Genomic DNA, 15,074 nt, shown 5'->3' with positions numbered 1-15,074 from the left:
TAGAGGAATCTTGAAGGTGTTGGTACTGCAGATATTTTTTTTCTCTTGTTAGCAGCATAGTTAATGCTTAATTTCCTGTTAGCTTGAAAGTTAGCGAACCATGCAATGATCAAATATTACAAAGTACAGATTATACAGTAACATTTAAAGGCTCCTTATTTGACCAATTTCTTTACGTTTCCACGTTGTTGAGGCTTTACATAAGTGGAGTCATGCTGTAAGCATTCTCCTGTAACCTCTTTAATTAGTCTCGTGTGTGTGTGGATTTATCTGTGTCCACAAGTGTGGCTATCAATCATCTGACAGCTGGATATGTTATTTCAGTAAAGGCTTACACCACAATGCATTCATTTTTTTGAGATGAATATTGGTCCTGTTTCTCTCCTCAGTTTCAAGTAGCCACGCTCAAACATGACTGTGAATTTTCTCTTGTGGCCCCAAGAGAGGGGTCCCCGGGATGTAGCTTAGAAGGTGACTTGCCAGTGTGCTGGAAACACATCTTCATAGATGATTCTGGGTTACCCTCTGTAAACCCAGCACACATCCAGTCATCATAATGAGTGAGTTCTCATGGTTCTGATTCCTAATTCTTGGCGTGGTGGAGCTAACAGAATTTTAACATTCTAGCCAACTTGATTACAGTTTCAGAGATTGTATTATGTTCACTGATTCATATTTGTCATTATAAATGAGGCTGGAGTACCTGTTTTGTGCAATCGCTGATTTAACCATGGGTTTTTTTTTTATCTGTCGTGAAGGGTGACATATTTTGCTTGTTAATCTGGTGCACTGTTTAAGTTGTTCAATTTGTTTTTAATTTAATAAATTTGGGATAATTATCTTTCAGTGTTATGCTGTAAATTTCTTTGTGGTTTGTCTGTAGGTGGCCTTTTGAGAAAATCTTTACTTTTAAAATCTCTCCCTCTCTCTCCCTCTCTCTCTCTCTCTCTCTCTCTCTCTCTCTCTCTCTCTCTCTCTCTCTCTCTCTCGGGGTTGGGGGGGGCACACATGTACTACATGTGGAGGTCAGAGGACGGCTATAGTGATCGTCTTCATTTTCCACTTTGTAGGATTGGTGCTTTGCCACAGAATTCCCCAGACCAGCTTGCCTGTGAGTTCACAGGGATTTTTCCTGTCTCTGCCTGTGAGCTCACAGGAGTCTCCTGTCTCCGTCTCCTTCCTCTGTACCTTTAAAGTTCTAGTTTTCACATCTCATTCTTACTTAATCCAGGGTTGATTGTTTCCTGTGTCGTGACATGTGATGTGTTTTACTTCTTGATAAAGAAAGGAGAATTCTAAACGTCTTTATCTTTACCTCGTTTCTCTATGGATTTTCCACGTTTCCTCCCTCCGATCTGGTTCCGATATTTGTATGGCCTGTTTTTGTATTCTTCTTTTTTCTCTCCTTTGGTCTCCCCAAATCATTCAATATGCCTATTTAAGTATGCAAATTTTATAAATATACTTAAAAGGTTTTTTTTTTTGTTTTTGTTTTTGTTTTTTTTTTTTGGTGAATCTTGCTTTACTTTTCCCCCAAATGTTCTCTGCTATTCTTTTTGTAAAATGAAGTAGTAAGTTATGTGTGTAATGCATCCTCGAATGATCATCGTACTTAATTTTCTCTTCTGCATCCGTTCATCAATGTGAAGAAGACAGGACAAATTTGGATCTGTTCTTCATAAACAACATGTATAACACTATGCATCTGTTCATATATTTATCCATCATTTTTCTTTAAAGATGTGTTATTCTTCATTTACGTGTGTGGTGTGTGTGTGCTTGTGTGTGTGTGTGCATAATAGTGTATGTGTGTTCATGTCACTTCCTGTGAACAGAGGTCAGAGGATTACTTTGTTTTGCAGGCAGAGCCTCTCATTATTTCTGTTGCTTTGTTGATGACAGAAATTCATTTTTCCTCATTATTCTATTTGTGTGTGTGTGTATACATGTGTGTATATGTGTGTATATATGTTTGTTTATACATATGAACATATATGTGTTATACATATTAAGAATAGGAGATCCAATTTTGTATATGTGTATACGTGTGTGCATATATGTGTATCTGTGTACATGTGCGTATGTGTGTGTACTTGTATGTATGTGTGTACCTGTGTGTATGTGTGTACATGCTTGCTTCTTAGTGCATGTCCACAGGTATACGCATGCATAGAGAGGTCAGAGGACAGCTCTTAGGAGGTGGTGCTCTCTACGGATCCAGCTAGATAGTGAGGCCCAGATGTATGGGCTCCTGCCTGAGTTGTCTTGCCAGCTCTTATTTTTTTTTTTTTAAATTGGAGATTTTTTTTTTTACTTCTATTTGAATTAATCAGAAATTACATATTACTTGAATGGTGTAATGGTGAGACAGTTTTGATGTATTTAGCTTAATATATGTAATTAATTTATGTCATCATTCACCATTGGAAGGTGACCTTGAAAGGCTTAAACATTATTAATACCCCATCATATGTTATTATTTTATTTCTATCTTATTTGACTTTCAGCCCCAGGAATTGGAGTTTTAGCCTCACAAATGTCAACCTGCAATATTGCCTGCTGCCCCATGAATCCTCAGTGCTGCCGCTACCCTAGCAGCCCACAATGCTGCTGCTGCCCGTGAGTGTACGTGTGTGTGTGGGGAGTGAATGTGTGTGGTGTGCTATGGTGTTTTGTTAGTGTGGTGTTTATGTGTGAGTATGTGTGTGAAAGAATGTGTGTGTGTGACATATGTAAGTGTATGCAAGTGTGTGGTGTATATGTGTATGTAGTTTGCTATGGTGTGGTACATGCGCATGTATGTGTATGGTGTTTGTGTGGGAGTGTATGTATGTGTGGTATGCTATAGTGTTGTGTATGTGGTGATTGTGTGTATGTGTGGTGTATGTGAGTGTGTGTGGTATGTGTGTATATAGTGTGCTGTAGTGAGTGTGTGCATATATGTGTGTGTGTGGTGTGTAGGGGGAGTGTATGTGTGTATGGTATGCTATGCTATTGTGTGTGTGGTGTTAGAGTGTATGTGTGTATGGTATGCTGTGTGGTGTGTGTGCATGCGTGTGTGGTATGTGTGTATGTAGTGTGGTGTGTGTATGTGTGTATGTGTGTGTGGTGTGTGTATGTGTGTGGTGTGTGTATGTGTGTGTGGTGTGTATGTGTATGTGTGTGTGTGGTGTGTGTATGTGTGTGTGGTGTGTGTATGTGTATGTGTGGTGTGTGTATGTGTGTGTGGTGTGTGTATGTGTGTATGTGTATGTGGTGTGTGTATGTGTATGTGGTGTGTGTATGTGTGTATGTGTGTGTGTGGTGTGTGTATGTGTGTATGTGTGTATGTTGTGTGGTGTGTGTATGTGTATGTGTGTGTGGTGTGCTGGGGAGGTTTGTGTAGAATCACTTCTCTCATAGTATTCAGCCAGACTTTGCTTACCATCTCAGGGTGAAAATTACTAAGATATCAAATTTTAAATGTATTTCTGATGCCCTATCCAGTTTCCTGGAAATCAGAAGGTAATTGTATCAATTGGTGTTTAATCACAGGAAAAAAAAAAGAGAGAAAAGAATTAAGCACAGAAATAACATTAAATTTTAATGTCTAAATTACAGAACACAGTGCTTTGAGTTCTCAGCGTGGGGCTGGAGGGTGCTGTAATTTAATTACAGGCTTCCTCTGAAGGACAGGGAAGCCGGTGAGGTTTTCTGGGTTAGTACATTTTATTGTATCACAAAAAAGAAATCATGAATGTCAGAGGTGGAGGAAATGCCAATTACCCTAATCTAATTCTCCCCATCGTCACGCTGTGCCCTGCAAACACACGCAACCTCTCTGCGTTAAAAATAAAAAGAAACTCCAGGTGGAGAGGCACACACCTGGGATACTTCCACTTGGACACACAGGCAGGAGGGTCAAGGGTTTAAGACCACCCTCAGCTACCGAGCAAGCTTGAGGCCAGCCCAGGATTCAGGCAGCAGAAGCCGAAGCTAGCTCTCGGTAGGTAGTAATGGAAAGGAGCCCATAGTGAGACCTGCAGCCATAGTGAGACCTGCAGCCATAGTGAGACCTGCAGCCATAGTGAGACCTGCAGCCATAGTGAGACCTGCAGCCATAGTGAGACCTGCAGCCATAGTGAGACCTGCAAGTTGCTCAGATACTTTAGAGTGAGAACAGATTTAAAGGGTTAAAAAGAATGTTAGAGTTAAAGTGGAAGACCAGGAGCGCTTGGAGTAACAAAAAACCCAGACTCCAAGCCAAAGACATCAAGACTGGGCTCTGACCACAGCCCTTGAACACACACACACACACACACACACACACACACTCACACACTCACACGCACACACGCACACATGTAAGGCCCTGCCCCCTTCCTATGTCCTTGCTCCTAGTGCAGCTCATAATGAACAGAGCGAAGGCAGTGTCGAAGAAAGCCTGGCCTGTTTTAGGAAAGAGACCCCAGACCACGCCCCAGACAAGGAGTTAATTAACGAAAACTAAAGCTACTTCTCAGTAGCTGTGGAATCAGAGAGAGTCTAGTTAATTAGTACTACTGAGACGCTGGCAGGGTCAGAGGCTGGCCAAGTCACTAACAGCGAGCAGACAGTCAAAGTCAATAACTAACAAAGCTAGAGGCAGAGATGGGGCAGAGCTTCAGCCACCCCCCGGGTGAGCGGCACGAAGACAGAGTGTGGTCATCTTCCTGGGTACTCAAGAAAGCCATGGACACAGGGTGTGGGCCCTCGGTTGGTTTGGTTCACAAGAGCACAGTGAAAGAACGTGTCTCATGGCTGTCACCTCAGCCTCTGTCTAGTTTCTGCCAGTGCTGTGCTAAACCTCTAGACAAGAAAGTTCAAAGCCTTCCCCTCCCTCCTCTGGAAGCCCTTGACCTCCTCGGGAGCTCCCCTCACTGTCTCACAGGTCTTGCTTTCTGTCCTTCTCCTCTGAAAAGCTTGCTTCTGCTTTGGTTACTTCAACAAATGGTCACATTTTTACTTTCTGGTACGAGACTATGAACTTGAGACCCACTGTCCCAGGTTGATCTTTAGTGACTCTGAGTGTCCAGTATCTTAGTTAGGTCAACCACAACTAGAGCAAGAAAGATCCACCTCACATACTCACATGCACACAGACACACAAGCAAACACACACACTCACACATACAAACACACAAACTCTCTGTGTCTCTGTCTCTGTCTCTCTCTCTCCTATATAAAATTATTTCAGGGACAGGGGATATAGCTCAGTTGGTAGAGTGCACCTAGAACTAAGGAAGCCCTGGGTGCAATCTCAGTCAGCACTGAATAAACTGGGGGGAGGGGTACACACCTGTAATCCTAGCACTCAGGAGGTGGAGGCAGGAGGATTAGGAGGCTGAAGTCATTGCTGTAGGTTCAAGGACAGTTTGGGCTGCATGAGGCACCATCTCAACAAAAGGGTTTCTTTTTCCCTTTGCTTTGTTTTGTAATTATGTATAGGTGTGCTGTGGAGCTTGTGTGTGTGAATACAGGCACATGTGGAGACCAGAAGGGTCTCCTGCAACTGCAGTTACAATGGTCGTGAGCTGCCTGATGTGCAGGTGCTGGGAACCAAATTTAGGACCTCTGTAGGAGCCGTATGCTCTCCTAACTGCTAAGCCATCTCTCCTGTCTCTCAAAAATAAACAAAAGACATTTGATGATGTCACAAATATCTCCTTTCAATAGGAATTATAATTACATATTAACCCATGGAGCACAGAAAGCAACTAAATCAATATCATACAGTCCAGATTTCACTAGAGTGATCTTCTCACACAGGTAGACAAGAGGCCCCCACCTTTTCAGTTTCTCAGGGTTGGCGGAAAGTGAAGGAAACTGGCCGTGTGTCTTGTCTTACAACCACACCTCCTGGTCGGTCACAGGTTCAGCAAGGGTCATGCTTCTGTCCTGAAGGTCATGCTGCCACCTGCCTGTGCACAAGAGCCAGTGGGCCCTGGGAAGCCAGGACAGTGGGATAGATGGGATAGCACAGGCCAACACTGGGTAAGACATCATCAATGCTCAGAGGTTAACAAGAGAGGGCATGCTCCAAGCTTCCCTGGTCAGCCCTGTACTCAGATGTCCCTCTCCGGATCCATACTACCCTGCTTTGCAGCGTTAGTGCACTGTCTTTCTGAACTATGTGCATCCCTCCTTCTCTTTGTCTTTCTCCTTCCTTCTTTCCCTCCTTCCTTCCTCCTTTCCTTCCTCCTTTCCTTCCTTCTTTCCTTTTTTCTATTGACCTGCTCTGAGATGTTGGGGATGCCTCATCTGCATGTAGAAGGGCTTCAGCCATTGCCCTTCTGTGACTGATTGCCACAGTCCTCTCAACGGGGTGTCGTGGTCACGCACAGGCCAGGTATCTGGACAGGAGTAGATTTAACTGTCTACCATTCTCAATTATGAGAATTGCCAGGGTTTCTGTATCTGCCCGACCTTACCAGGTTTTCTGTCTGGTGGCACGGTTCACTGCCACACATTGGACTCTCAGTTTGAGGGGACATGGTTCGTCATGGCAGAGGGAGAAGCCAGGGTGTCAGGGCTGTGAAGGAGCCGGTCACACTGTGTCCATGGCCAGGGCACAGCGAGAGGTGGACAGTGGTGCTCAGCCTGCTTCCCCCACCTTTCCTTTTCATCTAGTCTGAGCCCAAGCCCAAAGCACAGGTTGGTGCCACCCACCACCATCACACATCTTCCCTCCTTAGAGGAACGTTTCTGAGAACAACTTCACAGACAAGCCTGGAGCTGCATCTCTGTGGGAATTTTAAACCCTGACAAACTGACAGTGAGCACTGACTGCCACACCTGAATTCATGGGAAACATGCGTGCTCACTTGATGGGTGCCCATGTTTTATTCATTTATAAAAATGATATTATGCCACATGTCTCATTCTGTCTTGTGTTTTCTTGGCTTTATATGCTCTTAAGACTTTTCTATGCTACTCTGTGCTCAGGTAATGAGTCTAATCTACTGTGCTAGAAGATACAATACGTTCCATGGTGAACACCCACCGGTTTTTCTACATATATCCTCTATGACAGATGTAGGAATGATTCTAACTTCCCCGTCCATGAACTCTCCAAATATATATACATATATATTGAATATATATTTATTCATATATATTCAATATAAATGATTCACATATATATGTGTACACACATATACACACATACACATATATTCACATATGTACATGTATACACATATACATTTATATATTCACATATACATGTACACACACACATATATATATGTATATATATATATATGTATATATATGTGTGTGTGTGTGTGTATGAATTTCTGGGTCTCAGGTCTCCATTCCCTGCATCTAACTCACCACACTCCACTGCACTGCTCTTGTGTCACCCCATCCATCCACACTCCAGCCCCAGAGCACGGACATTTCTCTGTAGTCACAGATCTCTACCAACACTTAGGATTAAGCAAATTTTCAGCTTTTTGTCACTCTAATAGATGTAAAGGAATATTGCTGCTTGAGTCCACATTCATCTGAAGGCTGGAGCTGAGTGTCTGTTGTGTTTTAACCCTTTAGTTTATGTCCTCTCCTTTTGTCCATTTTCTTCAGCTGCATTTCTTGCTGCAGGTATTCTTTGAGCATCCTGAGTATCTGCCGTGTAATACCCTGATCAGCTTTGGCTGTTCCAGGTCTCCTCCTCCAAACTTGTGCCTGGCTCTGGGGATCTTTAATTCTGATGGAGCCAAATTCTTCGGTGTTCTGTGCTTCTCAAAATCCTTCAATAGTAGTTTCAGCTGCCTCGCTCCTTCCGGTCACTCTGTGAAGGACTGTACCCTGGAACCATGAGCCCAATAAACCTTCCTTCCTTCCTTCCTTCCTTCCTTCCTTCCTTCCTTCCTTCCTTCCTTCCTTCCTTAAGTGGCTGTACTCATGTACTTTGTCACAGAGCTGAGACAAGTAGCTAACTCACTAGCACAACCCCCAAAGTCATTTGTGGTGAAAGTGGCTACAGCGCTGAGCTGAACGCATATTCTTTGCTTTATTTACTGCAGAAACGTCGAGGGTTAGGACAGGCTGCCAAAGACCCCCTTGAAGTATGTGTAATATGGATGCCACAGAGACCATATTCACTTTCCCCTAATTTGGAAGTTTCAATTTCCAAAAGACAGCTGGCTCCATACATGCCAGGTGTGCGGCTGCGCACACACACTTTCACGTGTTCTTAAGTTTACTGCAGCATGTCCCTGTGTGATGTGTGCTAAAGGTGCCATTTTATTTGTGGTCATTCAGTGGTCCAGTTTGCTCTACAATGCCTAAAACTCAACCCTCCCTCTCTCAGATACTCACTCTCGGATTTTTAGGCATTGAGGAGGAAACTGAATGAGTATCTGATTTCCATCCTCCATTAAGCTACCATGGGCTTGTCTTTCTAGTTTATTTCTCTAATCTGTTCGTTTATTTAACTGCCAATAACATACGATTTTTTTTAGCTGTAACTTTCGCTACTCAAGATTCCCTAATATCTGAAAAATCAACCCCACCTTTGTTGTTTTTTATGTAAAATGTTTTATTGCTGGCTTTAGCAGAAAGACTTTGCTATAAGATATAAGGTTTTTTAATGAAAAGTTTCACAGAAGGCGATGGCTCTTATGGAAACTGTTAATGGAACTAGTGTGTCTTAGGATGCTGTACTGCAGGTAAGGAACATAATTTCTGTTTTCTGTGTGGAAAAGATGATCTATGGTATTAATAACATTTGTACTACAGCCGGCACATGCATGGCCTTGTGTTCTGTCATTAATGGAGTCTGAAACCACAGCACCAATCTTTTCCCTGACTGAATCTCTTGTGTTTACTTCACTGTCTTCTGTCTGTCTGTCTGTCTGTCTGTCTTCTATCTATCTCTACCATCTATCTATTATTTATCTCCTGTATGTCACCTATGAGACTATCATCTGTCATCTGTCTCCTCCCAGTCTATTACTTCTTATGCTCCCTGTGCCCTGTCCTCCACCCTCACCAGAGCCTGCCACACTCCAGCTTCCTGAGACGAACCCCTCTCATCCCTTCCAAGCCATCCTCTTACATATGCTGTACAGTGAAAAGAAAACAAAAACAAACCGCTAGGCCTGTGGTTTTCCTGTATGTGGGGTGCGTGTGTGTGTGTGTGTGTGTGTCTGTGTGTGTGTCTCTGTGTGTGTGCCCGTGTCCGTGGAGGCCAGAAGAGGGTGTCAGATCACCTGGGTTAGAGTTATAGTGGTTGTAAACTGCTGGACCATGGTGTTGGGAAATAAACTCAGGTCCTCTGGAAGATCTGCAAACACTTTCAATACTGAGTCATCTTTCTAGCCTGAAAGTTGATCTTTTTATTATACACAGACTTAGATTTAAAAAAAAAAACCCTCACCTTAAGCCCTTTGTTCAAGATACATACAGCATGGTCTCTGAGATGGTTCAGTGTGGAAAACTGCTTGTTGCACAAGCCTAGCAACTTGAGTCCTATCCCCAAGACCAGAACCAATGTAAAAAAACAAAAACAAAAACAAAACAAAAACAAAAACAAAATTCCCAAACCACCTTAGACACAGAGGCTCACACACCTTTAATCTAAACATCCTTGGTGGGAGATGGGGGTGGAGTCAGAATTGTCTAGTAGATCATACACAGCACAGCAACAGAAATAAGAAGAGACCCTGCGTGGACAATGCTATCTTCCAACTGCCATGACACACTGTATCGCATGTGCACCTGCCCACTAAATTAAAAAATACACAAATAATATTACATCATCGGCTTCACGTGAGTCAAGAACTCTGACTGAGACAAGACACAGCCCAGCACAGTTGGTAGAGTGCCAGCACAATCAGGAGTGTCTATGTGTTCCTATAGTCTTCTCAGGAAGTGGGGGCACGCGGAACCAGAAGTCCAAGGTCATTACTGAGTGAGTTAGAGGCCAGTCTGTCTTTAAAGAAAGACATCTGCCTAGGGGTTTAGCTGGGTGTAGGGGATTTTCCTAGCATGGTAGAAGCCTGGATTGTATTCCCAGCGCTGTGAGGACAGCAGGAGTCAGATTGAGAAATAGTTGCTGGCCAGGGGTACATGAGAGAAGGAAGAGAGTCGTCCATGTTGCTTCCACACTCTAACTTTTTATTAATTCTTAATGAATTTTGCATCATGCACCCCAATCCCCCTCGTCTCCCCTCTCCTCATACCTACCCCCCACCCTTGCAACCTCCTCCCACAACGAAGAAAAAAAAACTTATTGTGGAAGCTGCAGTGTGTCACAGTGTCCCACGGTATATACCCTTTTGTCCACACTTCTTTGCTTGCAAATGTTCATTGCATGCGTCGTTAATCTGGTTCAAGGCCTCTGGCTTCTGCTCTTCTAGCAATATGGGGCCCTAAATGGAACTCCTCTCTGATATCTTGTTGTTGTCCTGTGTCGTGGAGATCCTGTAGTTTTGGATCTGTAGGACTGGTTCCTTTATACCCTCCAGCAGTTCCTTGATGGTTAGATGTTCATTGTTAGGGTGGATGTTCATTGAGTGAGCCAATTCAAAGCCCTGGATCTGAGCCTGAGAGCCTGAGAGGTAGCTGAGCTGGCCAGCCTACCAGCTCTCCCACACCCAGACCACAGGGGTGAACTCTCCTACCCTGCCCTAGCTGGCCCATCCAAGGCCACAGACAGCGAGGGTCAGAGTCAACTCTCCCACTCTCAGACCCTCAGGGCTGGCTTATCCACTCCACAACCCCTCCAAACAGAAGCAGCTCTACCCTCTGCCCAGGTGAGGTGCAGGGCCCGCTCTCCTGAGTGTTGTGGTTGGTGAGAGACAGGGAGACAGTTCTCCTGCCTCCCATAGGTGTTGAGGGAGAGGAGGTGGGCACCTCTCCTTCATCTGCTCCACTACACAGCAGACAAGAGGCAGGGCCTGCTTTCCCACGCCTCGGGACCAGCTCACCTGCAGCTCCCACATTCAGGACCAGCCCTACTGTGCTGCTCAGGTAATCTGTGGGGCTCTCTCCCGAGTGCTTCAGCTGAAGAGCAAGGCCAGTTCCTCTGTTCTCATGACCCTGGGGTCAGTCCTCCTGCCTACCTTAAATGGCAAGGGGTAAGTAAGAGAGGGGGCATCTCTCCCTTGCCCATGTCACAGTACAGCAGACGACTGGCAGGGCCAGCTTTCCCACACTTCCACCAGGGTCATCTCCACTGTGCTGCCCTGGTGAGGTGCAGGGCCCACTCTCTTGAGTGCTGCGGTTGGTGAGGGAGATTAACAGCTTTCCCATGCCCTCAAGGCCGGCATACCAGCAACCTGCAACCAGGGCCAATGCTACTGTGCCTAGGCAATGTGTGGGGCTGCTCTCCCGAATTCTGCAGCTGTCTAGGGGTGAGGTCAGCTCTTCTGTTCTCATGCCCCCTGGCCTGGTCTCCCACAATATGCCCGGTGTCTTAGTTAGGGTTTTACTGCTGTGAACAGACACCATGACTAATGCAAGTCTTACAAGGACAACATTTAATTGGTTTTGAGGTTCAGCCCAGTATCAAGGTGGGGGTATGGCAGCATCCGGGCAGGCATGGTGCAGACAGAGCTGAAAGTTCTACAGCTTCATCTGAAGGCTGCTAGTAGATTGACTTCCAGACATCTAGGGTGAGGGTCTTAAGCCCATGCCTACAGTGACACACCCACTCCAAAAGACCACACCTCATAATAGTGCCACTCCCTGGGCCAAGCATATATAAACCATCACACCTGAGCAAGGAGTGGGGCCAGTTCTACACAGTTCTCAGACATCAACAGGTCTTCAGGGGAAAGCCTAGACCAGGGATGCCCAGGCCCCTGGTGGTAATGAATCCCAGCTGCTGCAGGGCCACAGACCCAGATGTGGCTCCCAGTGTCAGCACAGGCCAGGACCCCACCGTGGTTCTGGGTAGCATCACTGGCTCCTCACTACCCCAGAGTCTCCAGTTCTGCCTCTCTTCATTGTGCCCACACTCTTTGTTTCTCCTTCCCTCCTATTTCTCTATCACTTACTCCTCTTAGTGATGCCTGAGGTCTTCGAGTGTCTGAGGTCATTGTAGGAGTGGCCTCAGGAGTGCTATGCCACCTATGCATTATGGGACGAGGCAGGGGTCATCTTGGGCTGCCTGCTCCCCCCTCCCCTCAGTTTGCATGAGGCCCAGACTGGTGGTCACCTTAGACTTGCTCCTTACTCCAGCCTACATGGTCCCATTATTGGGGGGATCATCTGTCTCGGGCTTGCTCCCCAACAGGGGCGCCAGTCTGGGCATGCATATTGCCTGACTGATGGTCCCCTCAGGCTAGCTCCCTGACCAGCCACTGAGTGCGGACACAGCCTCTCTCCTCTCTGCCATCTACTGACACACTTGTGACATAGCAGCCACACCTGCAAGGCCTCCTTCAATTGTCTTCGTAGAACAAGTTCTGAGACTATGTTTGCTGCTCAGCCACCAAGGGATGCTCAACCAGGAGACGTGGCCGTGGCACGTCTTCATCTGACTGTTATTATAATGCGATCAGAAGCCACACTTTTAGTTTGGCAGCAGGAAGTTATAAACCGCATTGCCTTGCCAGATGTGTCTGCACTCTGGCATTGTCGTGTCTAAGTGGCTTTCAAAACAAATATAATGGACTCATTACAGACAGAAAATTCAAAGGGGTTCTGTAAAGCAACCGGTGCCAAGCTGGATTAATGAGGCAAACTAATCCGAGATTGTACTTGGATGAAAAAAATAATAATTAAAAAAAAACCCTGCCAAATTGCCACCCATGTTTACAGTAAATGATCTGGCACACAGAAGAACCGGAGTGTAGGCTGATTCGAAGTGAATTGTCCAGTAAGTTCTCGCTTCCTGTTTTCAGGTTGGTCATCTGGCACTGGGAGCCAAGCTGCCTGGGTTGGCTTTACTTGGGAGGGAGATACTCAAGTCTTTCTACTTAAAAATAAATTTAAAAAAAGAAAGCTGTTTGAACAGTTTTGTTAGCCAAAACACTGGGCAAGAACTTCTATGAGGCCCCCTGTTCTCTCAATGTGTGGTGTTGCCCCATCTGCCTTGGAGTGCACCATGCAGGGTCCCTCTCATGTGCGCTGGTAGATTTCTTCTGTGTCTCCTCAGCGGGTGAATGGGAGTCAGGGAGATTTGATGATACATCAGGATAGACTGGCAGCTGGTGATCATCCTCAGCTCCTAATTAACTGCCTGACTTAATGTTCCTGCTGTTCTGATAAAACACAAAACAAAAGTCGGGCGTAGTAGTGCACGCCTTTAATCCCAGCCCTCGGGAGGCAGAGACAGGCAGATTTCTGAGTTCGAGGCCAGCCTGGTCTACAGAGTGAGTTCCAGGACAGCCAGGGCTACACAGAGAAACCCTGTCTCGAAAAAAACAAAACAAAACAAAGCAAAACAAACAAAAAAGAAAGAAAGCACAAAAACAAAACAAGAAAACACACAAAACAACCTCAGGATTTATTAAATTCACAGTTTGAGAGCACAGCTCCTCAGGGTGGGTAGGGGGATCACAGTAGGAGGAGCTTGAAGGGCAGCTGGCCACACTGTGCCTGTGCACACACTGCATCTCTGCACACACACTGCACCTGTGCAGACACACTTTACCCATGCACACACTGCACATGTGTACACACTGCACCTGCACACACACTGCACCTGGGCATACACTGCAACTCTGCACACACACTGCACCTGCACACACACTGCACCTGCACACACACTGCACCTGGGCACACACTGCACCTGTGCAGACACTGCACATGCACACACACTGTGCCTGTGCACACACTGCATCTGTGCACACACTGCACCTATGCAGACACACTTTACCCATGCACACACTGCACATGTGTACACACTGCACCTGCACACACACTGCACCTGGGCACACACTGCATCTCTGCACACACACTGCACCTGGGCACACACTGTACCTGGACACACACTGCACCTGCACACACACTGCATCTCTGCACACACACTGCATCTCTGCACACACACAGAGATGAATGGAACTGCAGTACTCACTTTCTCCTGGTGTCCTGTCTGGGACCCCAGCCCGTGAGATAGTGCAGCCTACAATAGGTGGGCTTTCCCACTTCAACTAGATCTAGAAATTCCCTCAGAACTATGGATGGAGGCTTGTCTTTTAGACAACTCTAACCTGTTGAGTTGACAATCAAATTAACCTTCACAAGCTGCAGCATAGCAGAGATCAGGTTCAGTGGGGCTGACTGCAGGATGCAGTGAGAGACACTCCTGAGCCTGCTCCTCAGGCTTGCTCACACACATCTTTTCTTTATTGTCAAATGTTGCAGGATGTCTGCTCACACTGTGAACCCTGAGATTGTGTTATTTAGTGGGCAAACCTGTTTCTAGTTATTGTGTGACTCAGCCCTTAGCACACACCTTTAATCCCTCTGGCTAGAATACAGACATGGCCTTAGTGCACACTTTTAATCCTAAACAATGAAGGTAAAGTTAGTTTGTAGAAGGAAGCAGCCATGTTTGAAAGTGATGTCTAATTGAGTGGCAGACAAAGTGAGGAATCAGAGAAAGATTTGAAAAAAAAACAGGATCTGCTCAAGTCCCAGAGAACAGAGAGAAAAGAGAAGAGAATGCTATTTTACCAGGATAGTTTAAAGAGACAGATTGAAGATAGAGTGAGCTAGACACAAATGAAGACAGAATGAGACAGAAGCAGAGGATTAGATCAGATGACCAGAGTGAGTTTGAGGACAAGCAGAGCAAAAAGTCAGAGGCTGAGAGAGTAGCCAGATTAAATCAGTCATCTTGGAAAGGAGTTTGAGCCAGAATAGCTGAGCTGAAGCAGGCAGCCAGAGTTCAGAAGGAACAAGGACGGGGTGATCCCATTCAGCATTAAGTCTCGGAGGCTGAGAACACTGTAGGCCTAGATTAGCAGACAGAGGCAGTGAGCCTCTGAGACAATAACATCAGGTGATCAAAGGCTGCATTTACAGTGAGATATTACACACATGTTGAGGGAGTATTGAGGCATAACATCCGACACTGCCATGTGTGGATAGCATGCTCA

The 15,074-nt window shown here is 45.6% G+C and overlaps 1 non-coding gene across 1 annotated transcript; it reads right to left on the bottom strand.

Annotated features, from left to right (window-relative positions):
• Positions 1-12,284: 12,284 nt before the first annotated feature.
• On the bottom strand, positions 12,285-12,415 carry LOC115029324 (small nucleolar RNA SNORA17). Its single transcript, XR_003834893.1, has one exon. It is a non-coding gene; the product is annotated as a small nucleolar RNA SNORA17 (small nucleolar RNA).
• Positions 12,416-15,074: the final 2,659 nt, after the last annotated feature.

Source organism: Mus caroli, unplaced genomic scaffold (genome assembly GCF_978045245.1).
Source record: "Mus caroli unplaced genomic scaffold, Mus_caroli_1 scaffold_12, whole genome shotgun sequence".
Taxonomy (NCBI): Eukaryota; Metazoa; Chordata; class Mammalia; order Rodentia; family Muridae; genus Mus; species Mus caroli.
The sequence above is the reverse complement of the archived record's forward strand: the minus strand, read 5'-3'. Positions and strand labels throughout refer to the sequence as shown.